This window comes from Nanorana parkeri, unplaced genomic scaffold, assembly GCF_000935625.1.
Source record: "Nanorana parkeri isolate BGI_ZX_2015 unplaced genomic scaffold, ASM93562v1 scaffold805, whole genome shotgun sequence".
NCBI lineage: Eukaryota > Metazoa > Chordata > Amphibia > Anura > Dicroglossidae > Nanorana > Nanorana parkeri.
This window is the reverse complement of record NW_017307073.1, coordinates 554583-571956: the sequence shown is the minus strand read 5'-3', so window position 1 is coordinate 571956 and position 17374 is coordinate 554583. Positions and strand designations below refer to the sequence as shown.

Here is a 17374-nt window from a genome sequence, read left to right as displayed (position 1 = left end):
TGCAGAGAAGTGCTTGGCTTTATATAAATGGACCTATTTCATTTGATGATTGGAGTTTCCTATATTTTATTTCTCTGTACCGAGCACAAGTTACTTGGATATAGTGCAGCGAGCAGAGTGAGGCGACCCCTTTAGTACACCCAAACATTACCCCCCATCCCTGTGCATTGTACTGAATGGGGAAGTTTCTGCCTATTGATCTGTATAAGTGACTTTGGTGATTTGGGTTCTTGTCACTGAAGGGTATCCAGCTCAGGCCCAGGATGTGATATAATCAATGTGAGGAGGGGTACCATGAAGGTTTTCTGTATACCGAACCTCAATATAAACGATATACTGTGCAGAGGAGATTCCAATGTATTAGAATGAATATAAAAAGATAGAAATGTGAGGAGGATGTCGTGATATGAATATGAGGAGGATGTCGTGATATGAATATGAGGAGGATGTCGTGATATGAATATGAGGAGGATGTCGTGATATGATTACAGATAGAATGCAGCTCGAATATTATCACCATGTTAAATATTTCCCCCTTAGAATAAAATTATGACTCCTGATCTGTGCATTGCACTTCCATTCTAAGCACGTATGTAATCCTTTCCTATAATATAATGGTAGTAACTGAGTTTATTGCACTTTTGCACGTTGAAGCTGCTTTTACTTTTTTCAATATCTCTATCCGACATCATAACATGCGTCGGGCCGCAATGGTGCAGGTATATGACCCTGTCCCTCTGCTCCGCAGGTACCCTTCTTCCTCCGCATGGATTCCGACGCCAGCCTGGGCTCCAGCCGAGCCTCGTCCCCGGATGTGGATGACCTGTTCCTGCACGCGCGGAGAGGTGGCGGTTTCTCCGCGGCCGTGTCCTCCTCCACCATGAGCGACTCCCCCGCGGAGCTGAGCGCCGAGCTGCGGAACGCCTAACTCGATTGACTGCAGCCCAGATTGTACAGGGTCACCCCAACTGCAAAAAAACCAGCGCAATCTCCTCGTCCAATCAGCACCCAGCACCCCTCTGCCACAACTTCAACCCCATAAACTTTATTTCTTGTTCTTCTAAACAAAAATCCAAGACCTTTATAGACCGAGTCCTTAGAAGCACACCTCTTATGCATTTTTGCCTCTTGTAAATATATAAATATATAATTATATACTATTTAACATTTTCATGGTTCATTTTGAGGTTAACACACAATAAATAGGAGGGCGAACTACTAAAAGGTCTTAATTAGGTCAAATACATTTTTTAAAATAGGTCTTTGGATTAAAAAAAATGTGATATTTTTACTCTTCCATTGAGTTTTTCGTTCTGCAAGATTTCGGTTTTTGCATTGCGCCCACTTTTGCTCGAAATAATTTCGTTTTATTAAGATTTGGGGGATTTTTGTATATAATTTGATTTAAAAAAAAAAAAAATATTGCTTTGTGCACTTATACAGAAGAAAAAAAATGTACATCGTTATGGCTGCATAGATTTTATGCTGTTATAAGATATTTATCACTCTTGTTGGGAGAAAAGAAACCGGTGCCGCTTCCCCCACATAGGCCTATGCGTCATGCTGGGATTTGTGGTTGCACAGCAAGTGAAAAGTCATCGGTTGTCTCAAGAGTTAGGAATCTTCACACCATAAACTGTGTGTTCACTTCTCTCATCCTATCAAGTGAAAAGCAAATCCCTGTTTACATAATTCATTTGCATGTGATTGGATAATTGAAGTTAATATTCGCACGATTTATTGTGTGATGATTCTCAACTGCTTTAGTAAATTAGCCCATTAACGTTCAAGCTGTTTTCTATATCACTGCCTTGCCTCACCGTCCGAACACTGCCTGGCCCACCGAAAAGTTTGGTCGCCTGTTTATTTTTGTATAAAAAAAGAAAGAAAGAAAATGCTAAAATATTTATTACCTTATTTGGTTTGGACAGAAAACGTTTGATGAAATGATTTAAATAAACGATTTTTCTAAGTAAACATCTTTTGTTTTGTGTTTTATGAATTTTTAAATCTGTATTAATACATAAGCAGGAGGTCATCGATCTCTTATCTATTTCACTTATTAAATATTAAGCTATTGATGATTATCGGCTGATAGTTGTGTTATTAAAAAAATGTAGCAATTATGGAGAAGTCAATCATGATAAAAAAAATAACTGTAAACGAACAATTATGGAGAAGTCAATCATGATTAAAAATAACTGAACAAATGATTATGGAGAAGTCAATCATGATAAAAAAATAACTGAACGATTATGGAGAAGTAATTATTATTAATAATAATGAAAATAATAATAACAACTGAACGAACGATTATGGAGAAGTTAATCATAATTGTGAACGAACGAAAACAGACATAAGCACAATATTGTCCATTGTTGGTTTTAGTTTAACATAAATTAGGTCTGGAAAGAATTAATAACATGAAGTAGTTGTGTTTATGAGGAAGTAACAAACAATTATCATGTGGTAACTCATGATGAAAAGAAATACTGCGAGTGAACCACTGAAGACAAATTCATTGTGCTAACAAATAAAATAGTAAATAAGATAAAATGTAACTAAGATAAGAAAACTGCACTCTCTGAAATGGACCAATATGTGTCCACTTTGGCTAATCATGGCCATACATGTGATTGCACAATCCACTTTTAGGTAACACATATACATGTAATATATAATAAATACAACATAAGAATGTTTAGAGGAATGGGTATAAAATAATAGAGAATGCTCACTATGGAAAATGAATGGTCACTGAGGTGATAGTAAATATGATGAAGCTGTGTTCAGTTTAATCATCTGATCAAGAAAACAATCCGGTGTTTAGTTTCACTTGCCCATGGCTGGGCATTCAAAGTGAACGCAGTTTCCTCTTATTTACTAAGCTCCGTGAACATTCTTTCTGCTAAATAAACGGTTTTCTTTTCAGTAAATTAAGCGCAATTTATTCATACAATTTGGATGTGATTGTATGAAATGGCGGAGTGGATAAGCCAATCGTTCTGTAATACATTACAACCTAAATGTATAGATTGTATCATCAGATTATTCATCGTAATTGTACAGAGTTTCATATCACAGATCGTTTCGTAATCGCCTGCCACGAATATTGCTACTTTATAAAACACACACACACATGTCAGTGGAAGATATTTTTTTTTAAACAAGTACAAACATTTTTAATAAGTGCAAAAATGTCACAAGGACATAAACTGTGTTCCACAGACCATTCAGCTTCCGATGAAATAATATGAGATCGTCTGAGGAATGAAAAATGAAAAACAAAAATAACTTTGCAGATGGATGTTTCTGGAGTCATTGGTCTGTGACAGGTACACTTTATCAATAGCTCATCGATTGTACCAAGATGAGCAGATATAGTGCAATCAGAAATTCGCTGGCATTGATTTAGTAGCAGAGGCTGATCACAAACTGAATGTTAATAAATAGGGTGAAGCTGCGTTCACTTTGACAACCAATTGTTGGTGAGGGAAATTATAAAAACAGTATTTTTGATCCTGGGTACTCACAGTGAACACAGTACTATTCAATATATAATAAACTCCACAGTCATGCAGAACAGAGAGCTTGGATATGTAACAATTCATTACCTGCACACACAGACAAATTCAGGACGATTTACTAAAGGAGAAGAGACTGTCCATTTAGAAAGGGAATGTTCACCTAGATTAGCGAAAAATGTAAAGCTGTGTTCACCTCGAATTCACAATCATAGAGGAAATTGGAAAAAAGCAAAATACAAAAACTTGGGGCTTCTTCTTGTGGGAAGATTGAAGCAAACACTTATGTACTAATTATTATTAGATAATGTATGTATTTATATCACCTTATGTACTGATCTAGGTGGACAGTCTCCACTCCTTCAGCAAATCAAATCTAGTAAATTAGAGTGAATTCTTAAAATGAATACAATGAATTAAAATATTGCCTGGGATTACAAGTATGACTATTTATTCAGTGTGTGTGTGTGTGTGTGTGTGTGTGCGTGTGTATATTTTGAATAAATGGATGTATATATGAATACAAATATTGACACTGAATGTATATATATAATATTTGTACATGTCTATTCATATTTGTTTTTGCATCTACACACAGAGAAAGCTGTGCAGCAACATTTGGGATAAGTTGCAACAGCGTCATGGAGTAGTTGTAGCAACTATTTCATGTGAACGGGAATATATATTTCATGTGAAGAATAGGTGAACTCTGCACCCTCCATGCACTGTTTGTCATTGGTGCTGGACAGCTCGGTCTGCATGTACAGGTAGAAAACATATTTTAAGGCAAATGAAAGAAAAAAACTGGTTCACATACTGTATTCTATATTACATATAGTACCATGGTTCATATACTGTATTCTATATTACATGTAGTACCATGGTTCATATACTGTATTCTATATTACATGTAGTACCATGGTTCACATACTGTATTCTATTATTACATGTAGTACCATGGTTCATATACTGTATTCTATTATTACATGTAGTACCATGGTTCATATACTGCATTCTATTATTACATGCAGTACCATGGTTCATATATTCTATTATTACATGCAGTACCATGGTTCACATACTGTATTGTACCTTTTTTTGTGACACACGACGCGCTGCATTATTAGAAAATAATGGCACTTCCAGTGCAATCGACTGTGGTGGGCGACTCTATGACCGTGCGGCAATCCGCACGGTTTTGTGCACGATTTCCGCCTTAATGAATTATTTCCACTCTGGACATGTCCCTTCACATAAAGCTTGACCAAAAAGGAAGAACCCCGCCCCCCCAAAAAAGCCATATAAGCCATAAAAGCCATATAAGCCATAAAAGCCATATAAGCTGTCATATAAAGGTGCTCTTGTAGGGAACCTGCCATGAGAGCAGTACAGGGTGCATATGTTGATCTCTCCTTCTACAAATGCTGGTTGCTTGGCTGTCATGTCATGCTGACCCACTTGCTATAATACTGCAAGTCACTCGCCCTGAAGGACTTCTGTCATTTCCAACTTTCCTGATTGCACACTAATTATGGGTCACAGACTCAGAAAATATTGAAGCGGAAGACGACAATGGCGACCCCTGTGTTTGGTTACTATGTTGATGAAATATTAGTGTAAAGAATGAATGGCAGTTGCAGAGGGCCCATGCTATCTGTCAGGGGCAACAAGCACTTAAAATAGCCAAACACTGTAAGACCTATGGGCTTAACACGAAAAATCACTTGATTCCTCCTTCATAATAAATAGCTGGGGTGGTGGGGTGTCCCTACCGGCTAATGTATTCTGACAGCCGGCAGCTGCAGTTGTCAGAGTATCTGAACAGTGTCACTGTCACTGTCCGGTCAACAACTTTCCATCTGCCTCCTCCAACAAACCTCAATTAAAAAAAAATCAGTTTTAAGCCATTTAAAATGCGGACTAAACCACTTACAATGGATGCTGCTGCTTGATGTTTAAAAGTCTTAGTTCCCTGCAGAATCAGCTGGTCCCCTGAGCATTGGTACTGATATCCTGTTTTAGGGAGGCTCCTTTCCCATGCAGGGTCCTATGGATCCACCCTTGCTTGTGCTGGTAAGCTGTGTGTCTCCACAAACACACAGGCACAGCAAGGCAAGACCCCCCCCCCCCCCCTATCTTCCTTCCTTCTTTCTCCAAGCTAGTAAATGGACAGCTACTGGAGACTGTTTTGCCCCTTGTGAGCTCGTACTGGACAGGAAGTTCAGGGAAGCTGAGCCGAGAGAGTTGGAGCTGTTTGGAAACATGACTGTAAGTGATTGATCTAAAATATGAAGAAATACTTTGCAGGATTCATGTATATTTGCTTGATCTGGATTCATTATTGAAAAAAAAAAATGATTGAGAGTTTATTAATACTTTAATTAGGGTACACTGCTGTGTACTTACCATTGGCAGCATTAACCTAAAAGAACATTTGGGATTTCTGCATTGTTGCAGTCTGCTTTGCCACACTGCGTTCTCATTTTATGGGTGACAGATTTGTCTGTAAGGGGTACATTGGTGGTCTGAAGACAGAAACAATTTCTAATCCAGTGTTTGTTTGTGTAAGAACATTTCTAGAGAGTTTGTAGGGAATATTGCCAGGAAACAAAAGATTTCTTCAAAGCAGCAAATTAACGATTTTTGTATTTCTCTGTTTATTGATTTCCAGGATAAGGAATTGATTGCATGCAAGTGTAAACACATTCAAGGTATCGTATTATTTTATTTTTATATATATTTTTATTTTTGTATTTTCAGATGAGAAAATATCAGTTTATAAAATGTGAGAATCTTTTGTCTGTGGGTAGCCAAAACCTTTTTTTTTAAGCTTGGAATTGAATAGGAAATGGTAAAAACCGTGCCAGGTTGGGTTTTTTTTGCGTCTGTTGTCTCATTGGGGAGATTTTCCTTTACTAATGTTTAGGAGACAACAGGAATGAGAGACAATTTCTCCATAGTCCTGGCAAGGTGCGTTGACGTGACATTCAGAATGTATGTGTGTGAATATGCCCTAAGGAGCAAAGAGCATGCATCTTTTAATACAAGAATCTTACCCAATCAAATAGCAGCACTTTGGCATGCTGTTCTTAAGTATATATACAGTATATATATATCTCTCTCTATATATATATTTATATATATAGAGAGAGATATATATACTGTATATATTTTAATTTCAGGTCCAGTTCAGACTGAACCCGGTCTGAACCTGAGCTCTTCAGAGCTTGGAAACAGCTCCTCCGAACCCGGAAGGAAACTCCTTCGGCTGTCACCTCCTGCCCAATCTGCTGTGCGTCTGGAAATTCTCCACACTGCAGCTGACCATAAACAATGGGGTGGGATGCTTGTGCTGATATCATTGCCTTTATATGGCCACATGGCCACATTAGGTAAATGTTATTTTCCTAATATAGCAATGCAGTCATATAAAGTCAATGATATCATTGCATCCCGCCCCTTTACTTACGTGCAGCTGCAGTTAGGAAATCCCCCAGCCATAGCTGATTGGATGGCAAAGGAAGGAGTTTTTTTTCTGGGTTCGGAGGACATGTTAAGAAGAGCTCAGGTTCAGAATGGGTTTGATCCACACCGGAGCTCATCCCTAGTTAAAATCCATGTTAGTTATTTTTTTTACCATCTGTGCCCCATAGGGGAGATTTCCCTTTTACTTCTTGTCCTAGTGACAATAGGACGTAAAAGAAAATCTCTCTAAAGTGAAGTCAATTCCGTCTTACACAAATGTCATTAGAGCAGGTGTTCCCTTTGGAAAATGTCCCCTCTTTTTTGCCTCACTTTCATTCTCAAGTGCAATGGGCACCAGGACCAGTAGAGAGGGTGAATCTTCCAAGCGAGGATACAAATAGTTGTGGGTTCCAACTTATCTCTATTCCATCCAAAACCTTTAAAAAAAACGATTTTGGTTTCAGACACTATAATCCTATGATCACCAGACCCTTCTCCATCATTGATATACCCAGATTTACTCCCCCTAGACTGCACGGTAAATGCTTGTTTTTGCCCAAAATATGCCCAACTTTATGATTATAACCCATTTAATTACAATTTTAACCTAACAATAACAATTTTAATTTGGTAACTCAATATTATATTGAAATGGGGCTTTATAGTATTTTTCAGTGATGCATATTAAAAGGAGGACTGCACAGGAGGACGACAACGGGGGGAGCAAGGCCACCATTACAAATCACTGGGCCCCGTACATCCTATCTGAGAGTTGAGCTTGGAGCACTGTGTTGGCGGAACTGCAATGTGACTGGACTGGATGGAGGGAGGCACAAACAGGTCAAGTGGGGTCCCCCTTGCTGAACTGGTGTGGGGCCCAGGCTCACTACAGGAGAACTGTCGATACCCTCCAATTGACAGCCCTAATGGGGAAGGTGGAGGCAGGGATTGAGTGTAGTCACCCTATAACAGGAAGCACCTGAAGAAGGACCTTCATGGCATTATCATCCAGGATTGCTCTAAAGAAAGCTGCAGATTAAAAAAAGCCTGAAAACAGCTTTTGGAATTACATTAACAATGTAGCAAGGTGCTCTGCGACATGTGACATGACAAGTGTGGCCCAGAAATGCGTCCATAAACAGACGTGTTCTTCACTTCAATATGGTGGGCTGGTGACATCTCTAACAGGTTTCATTATTGGCTGCACCATCCGCGGTCACTTCAAGCACCCACGCTGACAGGGATACCCAGTAAGGAGTGCAGCAGGAATCTGGAATATATGCTGAAATATTGGCACGCATTTGCTGTGGCAACATTTCGTTACACTTATGCAATGTCACAACATTTATTGTCATCCAGAGTTGCATTCATTTGTCACCAAGATCTTGTAGTGATGATGGGAGAGTCGGACCTCTGTGTGAAATCTTCTCCAGCACATCCCAAAGATTCTCAATGGGGTTAAGGTCTGGACTCTGTTGTGGCCAATCCATGTGTACAAATCATGTCCCATGCTCCCTGAACCACTCTTTAACAATTTTATCCTGATGAATCCTGGCATTGTCATCTTTGAATATGCCCAATGTGACATCAGGAAAGAAAAAATACATTAATGGAAAATGGATTTTTGGGGACATAATGTTGCTGAACCAATGGAAGGCTCTGACCTATTTGCTTAGCTAAATCCAGGTGGTCCTTGGCCAGGCAGTGTATATATATAGCAATTTTGAATAGCAATAAATTGAAGTAATTAACCCAAAGTGAAACATGCTAAAAACTAGGGATGCACAGATACTTTTCGAGTACCAGTGCAGATACTTGACATTTTCATGAGAACTACCAGGGTTGCTGCGGTTGCAGCGGGGACCGGGCTCTGGCGCTCCACCGCTGTCCTGAAATCATTAGTCTGTATTGCTTTAGAAAAACTTTCACATGACAATAAACAAAAATGTATCAGTACTCGTACTTGTAAGTACTCGACAAGTACCAGTACTCGTACTCACAAAACTGGTATCTGTTCATCCCTATATTTATATTTATAAAAACAAAATCGTACATTAAAACAGAGATGTACAAATCCCAGGAGCTCCGTGTGCTCCTTACAAATGACAGCTGCCTCCTAATTTTTGAATTTTCATCTAGTGTAGTCTTGGAGCTCAAAAGTATCGGTACATGTACTCGTACTTGTACTGAGTACTGTACTTGGTATCTGTGCAACCCTACTAAAAACCTAAAATGTGAATTGTAATGAAATCAGAATTTGCACATCTAACTTTTCTTTAACTTTTTGTGGAAACATTTGGAAATATCTTTTGTCCACGCCTCGTCTGTCCAGCCATTGCGTCACCATGCATGCCCAGATTCCTCCCCGTCTTGTCCTGCCTTCCTGGTGGACACCTATTCTCTGCCATAATTGCCATCAATAAGGTGGAGATAGAAGCTGACCGGCTTTACCAACCAGCATGGCTATGGGGCACGAGGCTGCAAAGGTAGGAGCAGGTGAGAATTAGGGGACACTAATTAGGAAACATTCTTTGTGTCCTTTACACTCAGCAATTAGCCGGCAGTCAGCCAGGGGAGGAGAAGCCTGGGCAATCCACAGCGCTGGCTTAGAGGGAGCAGAGTTTTGCCCAGAGGGCTCGGCCATGGCACAACACACAACAGGTGGAGAGATGGGAGGAGGGAGCAGCCTGTAATCCTATTGTAATGTGGTAGGATTTGCAGGTATTGGAGCTGCTGCTCAGAAGGTTTCATTTTCAATCCTCTCCTCCTAATTCTCCCTGGAGGAACCAAGACACAGGCACATTAACCGTTTCACCAACACACTCGTGTCTTGATTTTTTTATTACCATATAATCTTGCATATGCTCATAACTGTATACATTATGTACCGCGGGTCCTTACAGGGACATTAAAGTCAAGATGTTTTAAAAAAAAGAATTTCAAGATTTATTAAAGTTAACTCTTGCAGTGGGGCTACCCCCACACAGCAAGGGTTAAGTGCTCGTTTTGGTTTATGGACAAAATTATAGAAGATATACTCACCTGATCCTTGGTCCCACCTGGCTGCAAGACTGGTCCCCTCAGCCTCTTCTCCCTTGGGTTCCGTAATGCAGGTCCATTAGATGTGAGGATGCCAAGGGACACTCCACAGCCAGAGAGGAGGGGGAGTGCCAGGGTAGCCCCTCTGCAAGGGTTAATTTGTTTAAATCCTGGAGTTCTTCTTTAAGCTATTTCAAATTCTAATTAAACCATTTACAATGGATGCTGCTCCTTGATGGAGCCATCCTTGTGTGTGCTAGTAAGCTGTGCGTGTCTCCACAAACACACAGACACAGCAAGGCAAACGATTCCCTACTCTCCTCACTTCTCCAAGTAGATGGACGGCTACTGCAGATTGCTCAGTCCCTTGTGGTCTTGTACTGGACAGGAAGTTTAAGAAAGAGGAGCTGAGAGAGTTGGAGTTGTTTGGAAACATGATGACTGCTTGGGCAAAAATGTATTTTGTTGGGCAATGTATACAGGTGAAACTCGAATAATTGGAATATCGTGCAAAGTTCATTTATTTCACTAATGCAACTTAAAAGGTGAAACTAATATATGAGATAGACTCATTACATGCAAAGCAAGATAATTCAAGCCGTGATTTGTCATAATTGTGATGATTATAGCTTACAGCTCATGAAAACCCCAAGAACCCCAAATCCACAACCTCAAAAAAGTAGATTATTACATGCAATCAATAACACAAGGATTGTACATAGAACAATATCGGACCTCTGAAAAGTACAAGCATGCATATGTACTTAGTACTTGGTTTGGGCCCCTTTTGCAGCACTTACTGCAATTACTTTTGCACGATATTCTAAATTTTCGAGTTTCACCTGTATTTCTTTGATCTGGATTCATTATTGAAAGAAGTCTGAAAGTTTAATACTGCTTTCGGCCATCTTCATGGACCAATATCATCACCTCCACTCCTGCAAAGCCTCACCAGCTAGGGGCAGCTTATTGCGCATTTGACAATTGATTTCATGAAAATGACAATGCTTAGAAGTATAATAATTAAAAAAAGACACAACCAATCACAATTCACTATGCTGATGTCAGACCAATAACAGATGGAATTTGATTAGGGAGTGATAAGCAAAATTGATGTTTTTGTTTCCTCAAAATGTTGGCAGCAGTATAGTATCGTGCTGTGTTGGCCATTGATTAGTGCAGAAGTTTTGGAGTTTAGCCGATACCCTTTATTGGATAGTTACATAGTATTTGAGGTTGAATAAAGACATTAGTCCATCAAGTCCAACCTATAGGAATAATTTAAAATTATTCAGTATGCAAGCTTTCGCGATTCCTTAGATCCCTTCATAAGGCTTTATACATCTCAAATGTAAAGTATTTGATGAAGGGATGAAAGGAATTTCAAATGCTTGCACCGTCAACCACTTTAGGACCATCCTAAATATATATAGAAACTGTGCGGTCCTGAAGTGGTTATACTGCAGCAGCTGTAATCTTGATAACGTTTGTAACAACTGGCAAAATCTGTCACATACAAGCATTCGGGCAGCTATAGAGCCACCCGATTGTTTGTATGGAGCTGGAGAGTATGTGCTCATCCCTCCACTGCCACTTCTGGCTATCCCAGGCTGCACTGTCCCCTGTGTTGGCCCAGGGCTGGCACAGCGGATCTGTGGACCTGGAACAGGGAGAGATCAGCACACTTCCAGCAGCTGATCTCCCATCCGATCACGGAATCCTTAATTGACGTGTATTACATCACTTCCCTTTTCAGCCTGTCATTTCTTTGGCTGCTGTAGCCGAAGAAGAAGCTGATGAAGCACGATTTGTGCTTCATCAGGATCTTTGAGTTCCATGGGTGACATTTGGGGTCCTAATAGACCCCTGATGTCTCCATAAAGAGGACTTGTCACATCCTCATTGCTATGACATGTGATAGCAATAAAGTTAAGTGTAAAAAAAAAAAAAGCTTAAAAGTCACATATAAAAATATATAAAAAAATATAAACATTTTTTTTAAAGTCCCCCACATACACATACAAAGGCAAACACGCATCCGGTGTGCCTATGTATGAAAAGGAATGTGCCACACATGTTACATATCACCACAAATGTCAGAGTGTGGACAATAATTCTAGAGCCATCAATCACTGTTAACACTAAATTGATGAGCAGAAAAAGCTTTCAAAGCTTCACCGATGGACATTTTGTGTACTGTAGTTTTTTGGCTGCTGCATGCAATTTTAAGGCTCGGCATGTTTGGTATCTGTCTACCCAACGCAACCTCATCTTTGAAATTTTACCAAAAAATATATATATACAGTATATGAAATAAAGTTTTGGTTTAGCAGGTAATAGATATTTGAAAACCCAGCATATCCGACCACAAAATATTCTGTAACTTCTTAAAGCAAATATAACTTTTCCTGAAATACCATGGACAGCTCCCAACTATCCGCCCCCCCTCCACAGAAGGTGGGTGGGGTTCATTTACTACAACTAATTGCACCTCTGGGAGGGGGACACAGCTAGAGGACATCCATAACGGCTTAAAGTGGGCTATACACACACTGTTATATCATTTTTGTTTAACCTGCAGGCTGTGAGCCTTGTATCCTGACAGCGGACAGCTGGTTGGCTGCAAGCATCATTCAGAGGAAGATTTTCCAACATGTTCCATTGGCAAAAGTCAATCTAATAGGGTCACCAACGGAGCAAATTTCGCCCAGTGTTTACTCAGCTTCACACTTCTCTGCCAGTGAATCTCTTATACATGCAGCTAGATCTCAGGGTTTATGACCACCAGGAGCAAGATGTCTCCGTTATTTTTTATGTGCAGTTAGTGCTGAGCAGTCAGGCCTGGAATTTTTATTATACTGACTCGTTCGCAGACAGCTGCATGTAGTTGGGAGATCTTTGTTTGGAGGGAAGCTGTCAGTGCCGACCCAATCAGCTGCAGCCCTGACATTCCCCCAACCCAGAACTTCACATAAACAAAGTCGCGGGAAACTGGTGACATCACATCATCGGTAAGGAAAGGTGAATAAAATTAGGGATGCACCGATACCGGTTTTTCGGTATCGAGTACAAATAATATTTTTTTTTCGGTACTCGCCGATAACGAGCACCGCGTGCCCAGATTATCAGGATGTCAGGCGGCGGATCATGACCCTTCGCCCGGCCTCCTGATTGCCTGTGAAGATGGTGTTCTAGCAAAAGAACACAGGCTTCACATGCTGAGGCTGCCTTGCTTCCTGACCAATCAGGAAGCCGGGCGGCGAATCATGATTGGAAGTTCTGTATCGGAGATAAGTATTTTGATGAGTATGAGTACTTGCCCAAATATTAGGTATCGGTGCAGATCAGGCCCGGCGCTACCGCAAGGCAAGTCAGGCGGCCGCCTGAGGGCGCTGCAGGCTCAGGGCGGAAAAAACAGAGCATTTTGACAAGTACTTGTACTTGTCAAAATGCCCCGATGTTTGCGCTGTTTTTTTTCCCCACTTACCTTTGGTGCGGGAGAGCAGCGGCGAGTCAGCGCTGGTCCAGTAGGAGGAGCTCCAGGTGGGGTCCTAAAATGCACCTTGCCTGTGCAGGCAAGAATCCTAGCACCGGCCCTGGTGCCGATAGCAATACTAGTATCGGTGCATCCCAAAATAAAACGATTCTGAAAAGTCTGCTTACACTTTAGGACAGAGGTGGGCAAACTCTGGCCCTCCAGCTGTTGTGGAACTACAAATCCCAGCAGGCATTGCAAGATTCTCACAGCCACAGGCATGACTCTGAGAGACAGATGCATGATGGGATTTATAACTTCACCACAGCTGGAGGGCCAGAGATTGCCCACCCCTGCTTAAGGCATAAGTCCAGACAATATCTTTTTTAGTTTTAGATAGAGTATGGAAGAGTTAACATTTCTGCTAAGATTTCATTTTTGTGACCGCATTGGGGAGATTTTCCTCACTTCCTGTCCCATTGACAACTGTAAATGAAATAGGGAGAGAACATGTCACCAGGACAGGAAGGACAGATAGCAATAAAGACATTGTCAGAAGCTTTGACCCTTCACCACTGTACTAAAATATGTTTTTGTCCTTGGAGGAGAGTTTTCTAGGCACAACCTGTCCTAACATAATTGTTGTAAATGTTGAGGTCTGGTGCTGCCCCCAGGGGTGTATCTAGCATAAGTGCTACCTGAGGCAGGGGGGTTGGGGGGAGTGCTGGTGTTGCATGCTAACGGCGCTCTGCCCATCGTCCTGGTGCTGCACTGCCCACCTCTGGCTGGCGTCCTGCTCAGCTCACTGACGTCATAAAGGTTGCTAGGAGCTGACTGGGATGTCGGTCAGAGAGTTTCAAGTTGCTCAGAACTGTGTATGGCCCTAACACATCTCCTCACCCAGCTCTTATCAACCTGGGACACTCTGTCTGGGAAGGGGGCCCCTCTCAGAGAAATGCCACCTGAGGCAACTGCCTCATTATAGGGACGGCCATGGCTGCATCTCTTACCATGCTGCCGTAGCCACTGGCCCATGTCATTATGTTAAATACAGCCCTGGGTGAAGGGAAGAGTTTATGGAAAACATGAAAGATCGCAGTCATATGGCACACTTCTAAATTCGAATGGTGGTCAGATCCTCCATGCTGGTTCACGCATGTGTATAGCCAGGCATGACCATAAAAAGGCCCAACGGCAGGATGATTTATGACAAATGATGTAAAGAAATACCATGAGCTGGTGAATAATGTGCCCCAACAGGTCCTCTTTGAAGCAGCCCACCATGCACGCTACAAAAGCCTCCTGTTTGATTGTGGATGGAGAGAGCTACAATAAATAAATATGTGACAACAGGTGACGTCTCTGCTGTGTCCCCTGTAACATGCCATCTGGCACAGGTATCTCTCCGGCTCAGTGTAGCAAAGTACAATTAGCCGGTGCTTGGAAGAATGATTGGTCGGCGCACATGTCGGGGAGTATTGGGTTTCATTCCCTCCACATTCTCCGGCATCCGTTTTTTCCCTCTCTTTTTACCTTCCCTCCACAATGAAACCCTCAGCAGACTCTGAGATGAGATTTCTGTGCAAACAACTCTGACGGGCATTTACACCTTGTGTCCTGTTAGGGCTGAGGTGGGCAGCTCCAGCTGTTGTGGAACTACAAGCCCCACGAGTTGCCCACCCCCGCGTTAGGGTGATTCACCCCCTCTATTTGTCCTGGTGACCGATATCACTGAAAGTGAATGAAATCCCACATTTTGAGTTGTCATCAGAACAGGAATAGATGACCTGATGAAACACTTGCAAATACATTTGCAAATATGTACAAAAAAAGTCAGATCCTCAGTTTTTTGTGGGTCGTCATCAGTTGACGGGTATGCCGACTTCGCTGCAGCTCTTCAAGAGAGAACTGAAGTTACAGGCGGATAGGCAGGTAAGTATTATTAAAGTAGAACTGAAGCCCAAACTTTTATTTTTTGTTTTGGATAGAGTAAGGTAGGGTTATAACCCCTATCAGTGTTTTCTCGCTATCTGTGATCTCTGGGGAGATTTAATTTCACTTCCTGTCCAATAGCCACAACAGGAAGTATTAGGAGAACTGTGGACCCCGTTCGTAAGTACGGATTGTCCGTAAGTCGGACGTCCGTAACCCGGGGACTGCCTGTATATGTTATTTGAAAACTTTAATAAATATATATTGAATAAAAAAACAAAGTGAGGGAAATCCCTGGTGGTGAGCAGGGTCACCAGAACTAGTGTCCCCATTGGAAGATTTCCCCTCCATTCATGTTCTGATGACTCAAAATGTGTGATTTTCTTTCACTTTCTCAGTGATAACGGGACAAAAAAAAGGACAAAAAAAAAGAAAGTGAATCTTCCTAACAGGGACACAGACAGCAATAAAAACCTGACTGGAGTTCTATTACTTCCCCACTCTTTTCAAAACTAAAAAAAAGTTTTGCCTTCAGTTGCACTTTAATAACACTTACCTGTCTCACCGCCTGTGACTCCAGTCTTTGCTCTCTTGCAGAACTGAAGCTCTGCAAGGCGACCCCAGGCACCCCCACCAGCTGCTGAACGACCAGAAATCAGAGGATCCGACATTCCATGTTGATTAAGGCCCGGCTCAAATGAAATCCCATTATTTCCTATGGGCATGGTTCCCACCTGGGCATATTTCAGCGCGTCAGAACGCGCTGAAAAACGCCCTACGCCCAAAGAAGTACAGGAGCTTCTTTGGGGCGTATTTCCGCGCGTATCCATTGGGATACAGGCGGATAGCTCTCGTAAATGCGCATTTGACGTGCGTTTTGTGGATCGCAAATCGCTGTAGAAACGCGCATCATACGCGCATATTGCGAATGCCCAGTTGGGAACCCAGCCTTAATGTCAGAATTCCAATGCTGCAGCAGGGAGAGCTAGTGTAAGATTTTATTTGTAGATAGAATGTTGTGACCTACTTTATGTTTGTAACATGTTCACATTCACATACTGTAGAATACACCCACAAAAAATAGAAAGAGGTGATCGAGAAGTGAGCGAGCGACGCTATGTGTTCGTTCTCTTCCCGATCTATTGAGCCGACGTGTGACAGTTTCCTTGTCACACGTCGGCTCGAACTATGAGGATGAATGATTTTCACTCACCTCATAGATCTCCTTTAATGGTTTCCATAATGAACCCTGTCTGTACTGTGCTGGCAGATCTCATTATTAGTTGTGAACTACTGTAGACCTGAACACTCTCTGTCCTAACAAAGGGTTAAAGATCTCAGGGCTTGTGTCATACATGGCATGTTAAAGAAGAACTCCAGGGAAAGAAAATTGTCCCCAGTGAGATCCCCAGTGAGCTGCGATAATTAAGCACAAGGGGTCCGAAGGACAATGGTGCCGTTTTGAAAAAAGGAGGGAAACCACTAATTGGATTGTGTTTCATATGAGACGGGGATAGGGATTCAATGTGCTGCTGAACATTGCTTTAATGTAACATGTTATAGACTTTTTGGCATAGTCATATCAAATAAAAGGCTGGCACCACTCAGAAGTCATATTCCAGTTTTTAGGTGGTAGCAGGCAGGTTAAATCACATGCTGTCCCTTTAAATTTCACAGGGACTATGGTGAGATAAGGAGTTCTGAGCTCCACCTGACATCAGCAGCAATTACATTGCCAAGGGATGAGTTTTTTGTGGCCTAAAGTGTATTTCCACATTGACAGACACATCTGAGAAAACCCCTCTATATGTTTGTTATGTCTTCCTATTCACACAGCATACCCCAAAAATATATGTTATAAATTATTTATGACCTTTTTTGATGTTTCTTTGAAGCAGGCCTTGGGGCAGACTGCAAGATACTTTGAACCATCATGATG

General features: G+C 41.4%; 1 long non-coding RNA gene across 1 annotated transcript; it reads right to left on the bottom strand.

The window, feature by feature from the left end:
* Nucleotides 1-748: 748 nt before the first annotated feature.
* Nucleotides 749-14505, bottom strand: LOC108794039. The gene is made up of 3 exons (XR_001941688.1): nt 14493-14505; nt 7162-7164; nt 749-924 (listed from the first exon to the last, which is right to left on the bottom strand). It is a non-coding gene; the product is annotated as an uncharacterized LOC108794039 (long non-coding RNA).
* Nucleotides 14506-17374: the final 2869 nt, after the last annotated feature.